Below are 9,561 nucleotides of genomic sequence, written 5' to 3'. Positions count from 1 at the left end.
TATCAATCAACAATCTGTCCAAAATGAGATATCTGCTAATATTGATCAACATTATGTTCAACAAAATTCTGAACATGGATCTGATCCAGGTATATTGTAAAAGTACATGAATCTGAGTTTTTAGTTAGCACATTTTTGCTGCATTCAAAATATTCCTTTTAAAAAATGGTTGGTTAGTAGATTATGATGAAAGTCCCTTGTTCTAAATAACATTTTACTTCTAGTTTTTTCTTATAAAGGCATCATACTTTGAAAGTGAAACTAGGATTAATATAACTGCTGAATTTTGAAACAGTCCCGGTGGCAGTAGATTATTTGGTCTATTTAACTTCAATACACATCATGCTCACTATTAATTAGTAAAATTTAAATTCATAAAACTGAGAAAAATCAAATAGAAGTCAAAAGAGGGAAAATGGCCCTGTGGCAGTAGATTATTCAGACACGTTGCCCATGAGTGCATATTTCAGCTTTTATTTTCTTGGACAAGCATGCCTTTGTGGCAGCTAACAGTTACAAAAGTGGCCATGTTGCAGGAAAAACATGGAAAAATGCTCCCTTAAAAGAGCTGTTACAGATATGGTCCCTATGACAGTAATATATTACATAAATGGTCATGTGACAGGAAAAACATCAAAAAATGGTCCCTTAAGGATTTGTTAGAGAAATGGTTCATATGGTAGCAATATATAACAGAAATGATCCTTATAGCATATAATAATTACGAAAATGATCATTGTTGCAGGAAAACATGGAAAAATGGTCTCTTAAATAGTTGTTATAGAAATGGTCCTTGTAACAGATAATTGTTACAAACTTGGTCCCTTCAAAATCTATTACATGTATACTCACTATTTCCTTTTATTTTTTTGTATCTGTTTTTTAGAAGGAATTCAAAAGAAGGTTAGAGGTCATACTGTAAAATCTGCTACGTGGAAAATGAGTGGCGATACAAAAATAGTAGTGACATTTAACAAGTTTGGAAAACCAGTTGGAGAAGAAGGAAATGAGCTAACGTAATTCCTTGGGACACTTGTGAGGATGTCTGATCATGTTGGAATACAATATGATGACCGGAGAAAGGTTCCCATACAAAAAAAGGAGGATATGTATTCAATTGTTAAGGTAAGTGCAAATTACATTATTCGAAGTTCTTTTATTATTATGTGTATTTGTAAATATATTTAAGTTTAATTTGTCGTCAAAATTTGTTATTCATCCTACCGAAACAACTTCTATAAAAAAATGAATATTTTTTATCATGGGGAAAAAATGGAGTCATTGGAAAGATTTACTAAAAGCACGTGCATATGATCCAAGCCTTACGGTTGATGAAATTGTGGCACGACAAACAGATAATGATAGTCGAGTGAACAAATATCAATTTAAAGAACTGGTGACTCGTTGGTTCACTCCAAAGTATCAGGTAGCAATTTTTCTTAACTTATATTTAATGCTCAAAGTATAAAAACAATTGTTTAAATCTAATTTCTCAATATTTGTAATTACAAAGACGACATGTGATGTAAAAAGAGTTAGTCGCGCAAAGATGCAAGAGCCTCATGTTACGGGAACAAAATCATTTGCCCGACTTGCTCAAGAAGAGGTATTATTCTGGCTATTACATCGTATATGGAAAGTTTTTTTATTTACCAATTATTAAATACACTTAATTTTTGTTTTAGGCAATGGAAAATGATGGTGCATACCCATCACGAGGAGAATATACCGGATAACTCGTACTCCTAAAGATGGAAGCATTGTTAATGACAATGTTGCCCAAATTATGGTAATGTGTTTTATCACTAATAATAAGTTTGTATAGTAACAATAACTTGTATTATAGCATGTTTTATTTTGTAGTATATTGATAATAACTTGTATTGTAACATGTTTCATTTTGTAGTCTTCCCTACAAGCTGTTTCAAGTAACTCGACAAACACACAACATAATGAAGATGATTATTTAAATGATGACTATTCGAGAGTTAAGGGTCCAGAGAAACAAGGGTACATTCGATGTGTAGGTAGGATGCCGGCTGTAAAAGACAATGGTGCTTCATCTTCTACTGATCCAGAAACTGTTCAACAACTAAACGATGGGTTGAGTCGCACACAAAATGCATTAAGCATTCTCATCAATCTCGTCAATGATCATATTCCAAATGTAAACATATCAGGAATGCTTAACAATTTGAACTTACAGGTAATTATATATAAATTATTGATTCTTATATTAGTACTCTACGTGTTAATGTAAATATTATTCTATATTTTATTCAGGTTCCTGATAGCTTTTCTGTGGTTCCTGATCACTCTCCTCTAGGAAATCAAAGATCCTCATTTGAAAGTCATCATAACAATGGTAAGTACTTTGAACTAGTATAACGACGTGATCCATGATTTATTTATGTGTTGTGATTATTGGTGATATGCTTACATATTTTTATGTGATTTATTATGGTTTATATCATAGGGAATCATTCGTAAGTTGGATAAAAAAGAGAAGCAAGTATGCAAAGTTTATCTTCAAGTCAACTTTCGTGTTTCTTCCCGAACTAATATCTAGTTTGATAGTTTAATGTTTCGAGTAATTACTAGCACAATGTTTAGACTTATTAATCATTTTGGAATATTTTGTTTTAAATGTCAAGAATATTGTTGTAAGACAAGTTAAATTTTAATTTAATTTTGCTTTTGTGTTTTGCACTTATTATCTTAATTGGATTTTTTATTATTTTATTTTCCATTAAATTTATTAAAAAAATCGGAAGATGCGCCAGTGAGATGAACGAGAGCATAAAAGCTGTTTTTATTTAAACAAGTATATAGTGGCATAAAAAATAGTGCCACAAAAGCCAACGGTGTTGTAGTGGCATAAAAAAAAGTGTCACTAAACCAAAAGGGCTGCAGCGACACAATCGAAAAGTGCCACTAAAAGCCTTTAATGGCAGTGCTTCTAGTGACACTTTTTTTTTTGTGTCGCTGATTTCCGGGGGTCTTTAGTGACACTTTTTTGGTTTTTAGTGGCATTTTTTTATGCCACTAAACCTCATTTTATTTGTAGTGATGTGTGTGTACAACGTGATCAAGGCATCAAACCAACAATTTGTTCACTTGTAATTTTGAATTTCTCTGTGACATCAGATCCTACAGAAAGATAATCCACCGCCAGTGGATGCTTTAACATGGGTCCCAATGCAAGTTCGTCAAACACAAAACGCTCCATGTGAATGTACATGGGTGAGTAAGGATGTGTTTCCAACTTCCACGTACTGAGCAGAAGATGCGCCAGTGAGATGAACGAGAGCATGGATTGAAGACCAGCCAAAAAACTTGACAACTGATCTATCAAGCTGTGATGGTCAATAGGTGGATGTTCACTTGGTGGGTTTGGCAAATCTGATCATGCGCACAGGATATTTCACCAAGTGATGTTGCTCCAAGGGAGAAAAACAACACTAGATAAAAAACATGATGCTGAGAGATGGAGCAGCAGGTTTACACTAAAAAGAATTAAACATAAGATCATGCTCATGGATCGGAGACCAACAACTAGGGTTAAAAAAACTTGATACTCCCCAGGCCTTAGGTATGAAGGATCGATCTTGCCACAAAAATTCAATATAACACACTTGATTATCAGGCTAGGTTCAAGAGTAATGATCCAAAAAAAATCATGATTTGAGTGCTCACAGTGAACATATGATTCTTGTAGACAAGATGCACAATCACTGATCCCACCGGAAACCTGATCTATCAAAGCGTGATGCTTACAAATCGTGGATGGTGATGAAGTGGCACACTTGGAGTAGTACTTCGATGATCCAATGGGAGGATTTTGTCGATGTTCAGTTGATGTTCCAAGGTGGCGCTGTAGGTTTGAGAGTGGCGCTAGGGTTGAGTAGGGATGGCGCAAGTAGAGATGGATGATGAAATTAGAACTTGCGCAAGATATAGAGGGAGATGGTTGATTAGGGTTGATGCACTAGAGACAGGAGATGCGCCTGGTACTTACCAAACAGATGATGCGATGGAGAGGAGCCAGAGTGAAGACAGAAGCGCCAAGTGATAACCCGTAAAGCGCCAAAGGTTTTATTCACGATGGAAGTTGCAAGCACAGAAGATGCGCCAAGGACTTTTGTATATGTGGCGCAAGAAGGTGTTGGCGCAAGAAGTAAATGGCGCAAGTGGTGATATGATGCTCACAAAAAAAACTTTGGATGATCAATAGGAAGTTCATAATGCGCCAAAGAGATCTAACTGAAGAGAAAATGGTGTGTGATTTTGTGATCTTGTGGCTCAAGGAGAAGTGTGGCGCAAGTAGTAGATGTGGAAAATTAGGGTACAAATGCGCCAAAGAGATGATCTATTGGAGGATCTTGAGCCAGGATGTGTTTGGGCTAGAGGATCTTGCGCCACTAGGAGTGGTACCAAAGTTGTACAAATATCGTTTGATCTTAGATGGGCCAAGGTTCTGATGTTGTGCCATGATGAATATGTTATAAGTGGCGCAGGTAGGTATGTTTGTATGGATTATATGATGGCGCAAGATGTTTGAACCTTATTTTGGCGCAAGAAGGGAGGATGGCGCAAAAAGAGGGTGTGGCGCAAGAGTGGATGCATTGAGAAGAAGAAAAAAAGAACGTGGTGTTGCGCCAAGTGGGATTTGAATCACGAACAGATATGCCGGACCCAAAAAAATTGTGTCGATCTTGCACCAAACAAAATTTTGTTGATACACCAATCTCCGAAGTTGCGCCGATTGTGTCGATCAGATGATGCTCAGGATGAGGTTTTTTTTAATGCTCCAATAAAAAAATTTCTAATGTTGCTCCAAAAAAAATTGTTGCTCACGTGGCTGTTGATGGTCACGAGGGTTGTTGCTCACGAGGGCTGTTGATGGAGCAAGAGAAGGATCAGGTTAAAGGTGTATGGCGTACAAGGAGTTGTGGAGCAAGAAGGGTTTGTGTATGCTTGGTTCTTGCTTGATGATCACAATAAAAAGATGATGGCGCAAGAGGAGATCAGGGTTGAGTGGGGTGCAAGAGGAAAATATTGAGTGAGAGGCAAGGGAGGCTTGTGGTGCAAGAGAAGAAGAAAAGAAGAAGGATGGCACAAGAGGGGACTTGTGGCGCAAGAGAAGAAAAAAAAGGAGGATGACACAAGAGTGTGATGGGTTAGCGCAAGAAGGGAGCGAGGCAAAGGTTTATGTTGCACCAAAACGATATGCGAGGCCGAAGTGCTCCAAAGTCTTGATCACCAAACGAAGTGCGCAAGAGGAAGTTGAGATTTGAGAGTTGGTGCGAGAGGGGTGGAGTTGGATGACGCAAGAGTGAGTGGAAGGTTGGATGGCGCAAGAGGAAGTTACACAAGAAGAAGGCGAGACCAAAAGCGGTTGTTGCACCAAGGGAATGTGTGAGGCCTCAGTTGCGCCAACCGATGGTTGAAGCTTTCGCGCCAAGGAGTTGCGAAGGGGATGCATGGTAAAGATACATGTAATGCGCTTTTGCTAATTGATCTGGAATGTGGTCTCATGAACTCACATGCATTAAAAAACAAGTTGTTCCCATGAATGTACTTAACAAAAAAATCTGGAATATCCTTGAACTGTGAAAGGATGTATGTGAGTGTCGCACCTGATATGTGAGAGGATGCACCAAGGTGGGATGATGATGCATTTGTTGGAGATCGTCAAGCACATGTAGACGCACACAAGAGATGATAATCGATGTTGCGCCAACATTGAGTGTGATTGATATCGATGTTGCTCCAAGGGATTGATATAAGATGCGCCAAAGCAAAAAACAAAAGGCTTGATGTTTTGCCAAATGAACAAACAGAAAAAGGAACTTGATGTTGCGCCAAGGACTTGATGGAGGAGATGTGCCAAAGAAAAATCTAGTCACGTGAGCAAGTATCTGATGAGCACAAGTGGCTCAAGAATTAGGGTTGGCGCAAATAGGGTTTGTTCACCTGATGGAAGTTGCAAGCACAGAAGATGCGCCAAGGACTTTTGTATCCGGCGCAAGTAAGTGCTGTGTCGATGATGCGAGATAGTCAAAGGTATTGCAAGTTACGGCAAGAAATCATCAGTTGGTCGAGGTTGCACTACGAAATCGTAGCAGATGGCGCACGATGATCTCATGGTTATCAGACTTAATTGAAAAAAATGTGGGCAAGACCTGTTGATCACGAGTCAATGCTTGATGATGTTGCAATGACTCATTGTGCCAAAGGAAAGAGGCGGCACTAGGTTTGGCGCAAGAGCTATGGCTTCAGAATTAAAGGCGTAATAGGAGTTGTATCTGGGTTGGGGAGATGCATCAAAAGAGGAGATGGCGCAAGTAGAGTTTTTCCTGGGAGAAGTTGCGCCAAAAGAGATTTTTTAACAGAAGCAAGTTGCGCCAAAGATAAATCAATGAAGCATGGTGTATCTGAGTGTGTGTCGCATGATGGGAATGGAGCAAGAGGGGAATGGCGCAAGAAGTTATCGTGCCAAACATATGATGCGCCAAGGGTATGTTGGGCAAAAAAATGATGAACGAGGTTGCGCCAGATGCTAATGTTGCGCATATATATATATATATATATATATATATATATATATATATATATATATATATATATATATATATATATTAATGATTCTAAAAAAAATCTTTGATGCTAAAAAAAAATTATGACGTTGCACACAAGGGTTGTTGATGGGCAAGAGAAGCTTGTTGCTCACGAAGACGGTTTCTCACAAGGGTGTTGCTCACGAGGCTGTTGCTCACAAAGACTGTTGCTCATGAGGCTGTTGCTCATGAAGACTGTTGCTCACAAGGTTGTTACTCATGAAGACTGTTGCTCACGAGGTTGTTGCTCATGAAGACTATTACTCACGAGGCTATTGTTCATGAGGTTGTTGCTCATGAAGATTGTTGCTCACAAGGCTGTTGCTCATGAAGACTATTGCTCATGAGAATGTTGCTCATGAAGACTATTGCTCATGAGGCTGTTGCTCATGAAGACTGTTACTCATGAGACTGTTGCTCGTGAAGACTGTTGCTCATGAGGCTATTGCTCACGAAGCCTTGTTGCTCTCAAGGCTGTTGCTCACGAAGCTGTTGCTCACGAAGACTTGTTGCTCATGAAGCCTTTTTGCTTACGAAGCCTTGTTGCTCACGAGGCTGTTGCTCATGAAGCCTTGTTCATGAAGACTGTTGCTCATGAGGCTGCTGCTCATGATGACTGTTGCTCACAAGGTTGTTGCTCACGAAGCCTTGTTGCTCACGAGGCCTTGTTGCTCACGAATAAAATTCGATGTTGCTCCAAGCGAGTATGAGAGTAAGAATTTGTGAGAGAGTGAAAAACAATGAGAAATAGAAGTAAAGTATTTATTGGTGAAGGTTGCTAGGGTTTCTCAATGGGCCAAGATAGGGCTTGCATGGGCCAACTTGTGGGCCCAGAAGACTTGCATGGTACTTAAGTATAAAGAGGAGAATGTCAACTTGAGTCGCGAGTGCGAGAATGATACCTTGAGAATCAAGAAAGAAAAGGTGGTGCATGCATGGATGTTATCTTAGAGACGTGCATGGCACCTTAGGAATGTTCATGACCTATTCGAGACGTGCATGATCTACTTGAGACGTGTAAGTCCCTAATCTGCTTGTGTATCAATCAGATCCGTTTGATGGTGTGGAATCCCGATCAAACGGATGATGCCAGATCAAAATAGAAGAGAAGGAGAAGAAGAATAACTTGAATCTATGATGTATTCAAGATTGGAATGATGAACAATACACATAAGATTCTCTCACACACACTATTTTTCTCTCTAAGTTTCTCTCTCTACAATATGCTCTCTCTCACTAGCCTCTGCCACTCCTCACCAACCTAACATCTATTTATATACTTATGGGGAACATGGGCCTTAGATGGGTTCACGGCCGCAAATATATATTACATTACAGAAAAATATATTTTCCTAGAAAAGTAAAGTATAAACCAATATGTTAGACCCAACAATCTCCCCCTTGGTTTATAACTTTCTTTTCTAATTGACCCAATAAGCTCCCACTAAAAAGTACCTGGCTTTTCTTGTCAATCTTCATTTGGAGTTTGGCTTCAGCTTTAATCTTCGATATCTTCACGACTTCAAGATGAACATATGAATCTTCAATGAATGACTTCATCTTGAGCAGTTGGGCTTTCAAAATTTGACTCTGAAAGCACGTTGGGTTAGGAGGCTTCTTTAAAAAGATTTGAAAGATGACGCTTTCAGCTTGAGAATCTTTAGAGAGAATATCAGAGAGAAATAATCTTCTTGATCACTTCAGCAGGTTCAAGAATAGCAGCAAATTGATTGAGGAGGCTTCAATGCAATTTGTCACATAATCTTCAAGTCAGCTTCACCTTGCTTCTGGGGTTGAAAGATTGAATGTTGGAAGAATAATCTTCATTTCTTGCTCCTTCGAATGAGAATTCTTCGATGATCATGGATGAAGCCTTGGCTTGGAAATTTTCGATTCAGTCTCCATGAGTCTCATCTACATCTGAATTTACTTTTCAAGACAAAACAAAACTAAAAGAAACTTAGCACACAATATTTTTGTATTTTTCATATTTCTAAAACAGAAACAAAAATATTTTTGGATTTTTGATTTTTCTGAACAAGAAATAAAACAGAAATAACACTATTTTTGGATTTTTGATTTTCTGATTTTTGTTTGATTTTTGAATTTTCTGATTGTTGTTTGATTTTTTTTTTAATTTTTCTGATTTTGGTTTGATTTTTTGATTTTTTGATTTTTTTTAATTCTCCCCCTAAATTTGTGCATACAGGAAAACTATGAACAAATTTAACAAAAACAAAAATATTTGGGATCAAAGTTGTCAAGCAATCCAAGATCGTTTATCAGCACACGTCTGCATGTCTAGATCTGGTCAATCACCAGTATTGTGGTCCACTTAAACACAAACGATGTTGACAATTTGGACGGATTATAAGTGACAAGTCATTGTGATATATATTCCTAAATGGACATTTAGCTGACGACGACCAAGGATATTGTTGTACACTTAAATTAAGCAGCAAGATCTACAGACAACCTATTAAATGGTTCAATTTTAGATGTACTAGAACATGTTTCCCACTTCCCGATATACCCCGGTAATCAAGAACTTCCAAAGAACTCCTTACTTTAGGTGAGTATTCAATCATTAAGAAAGAAGTCAGATATAGAAGTGCGTATGTTGTATCCCAGGTCGGATGTCTTCCAATCACACAGAGGGAACAACATATGATTAACATAGATAGGGGTTTAGAGAGATAGTAGAGTGCATACGCTGTGTCCCAGGTCGGATCTTCCGATCACGTAGAGGGAACAACATATAGCTAACAGATAGAATGAATTTCATAGATATGGAAATGCATAGAGATAGAGTTGCATATGCTGCATTCCAGGTCGGATATGTTCCAATCACGCAAAGGAAGCAACATATGACTGACAGATAGAAAGCAAGAAAATAATTTCCTACAGACCTACTTTATCAGAACCCCCCAGTTGCCCTATC

This window comes from Lactuca virosa, chromosome 6 (assembly GCF_052849685.1).
Source record: "Lactuca virosa cultivar CGN04683 chromosome 6, Lactuca_virosa_CGN04683_v6, whole genome shotgun sequence".
NCBI lineage: Eukaryota > Viridiplantae > Streptophyta > Magnoliopsida > Asterales > Asteraceae > Lactuca > Lactuca virosa.
Note: the sequence above shows the minus strand (reverse complement) of the source record.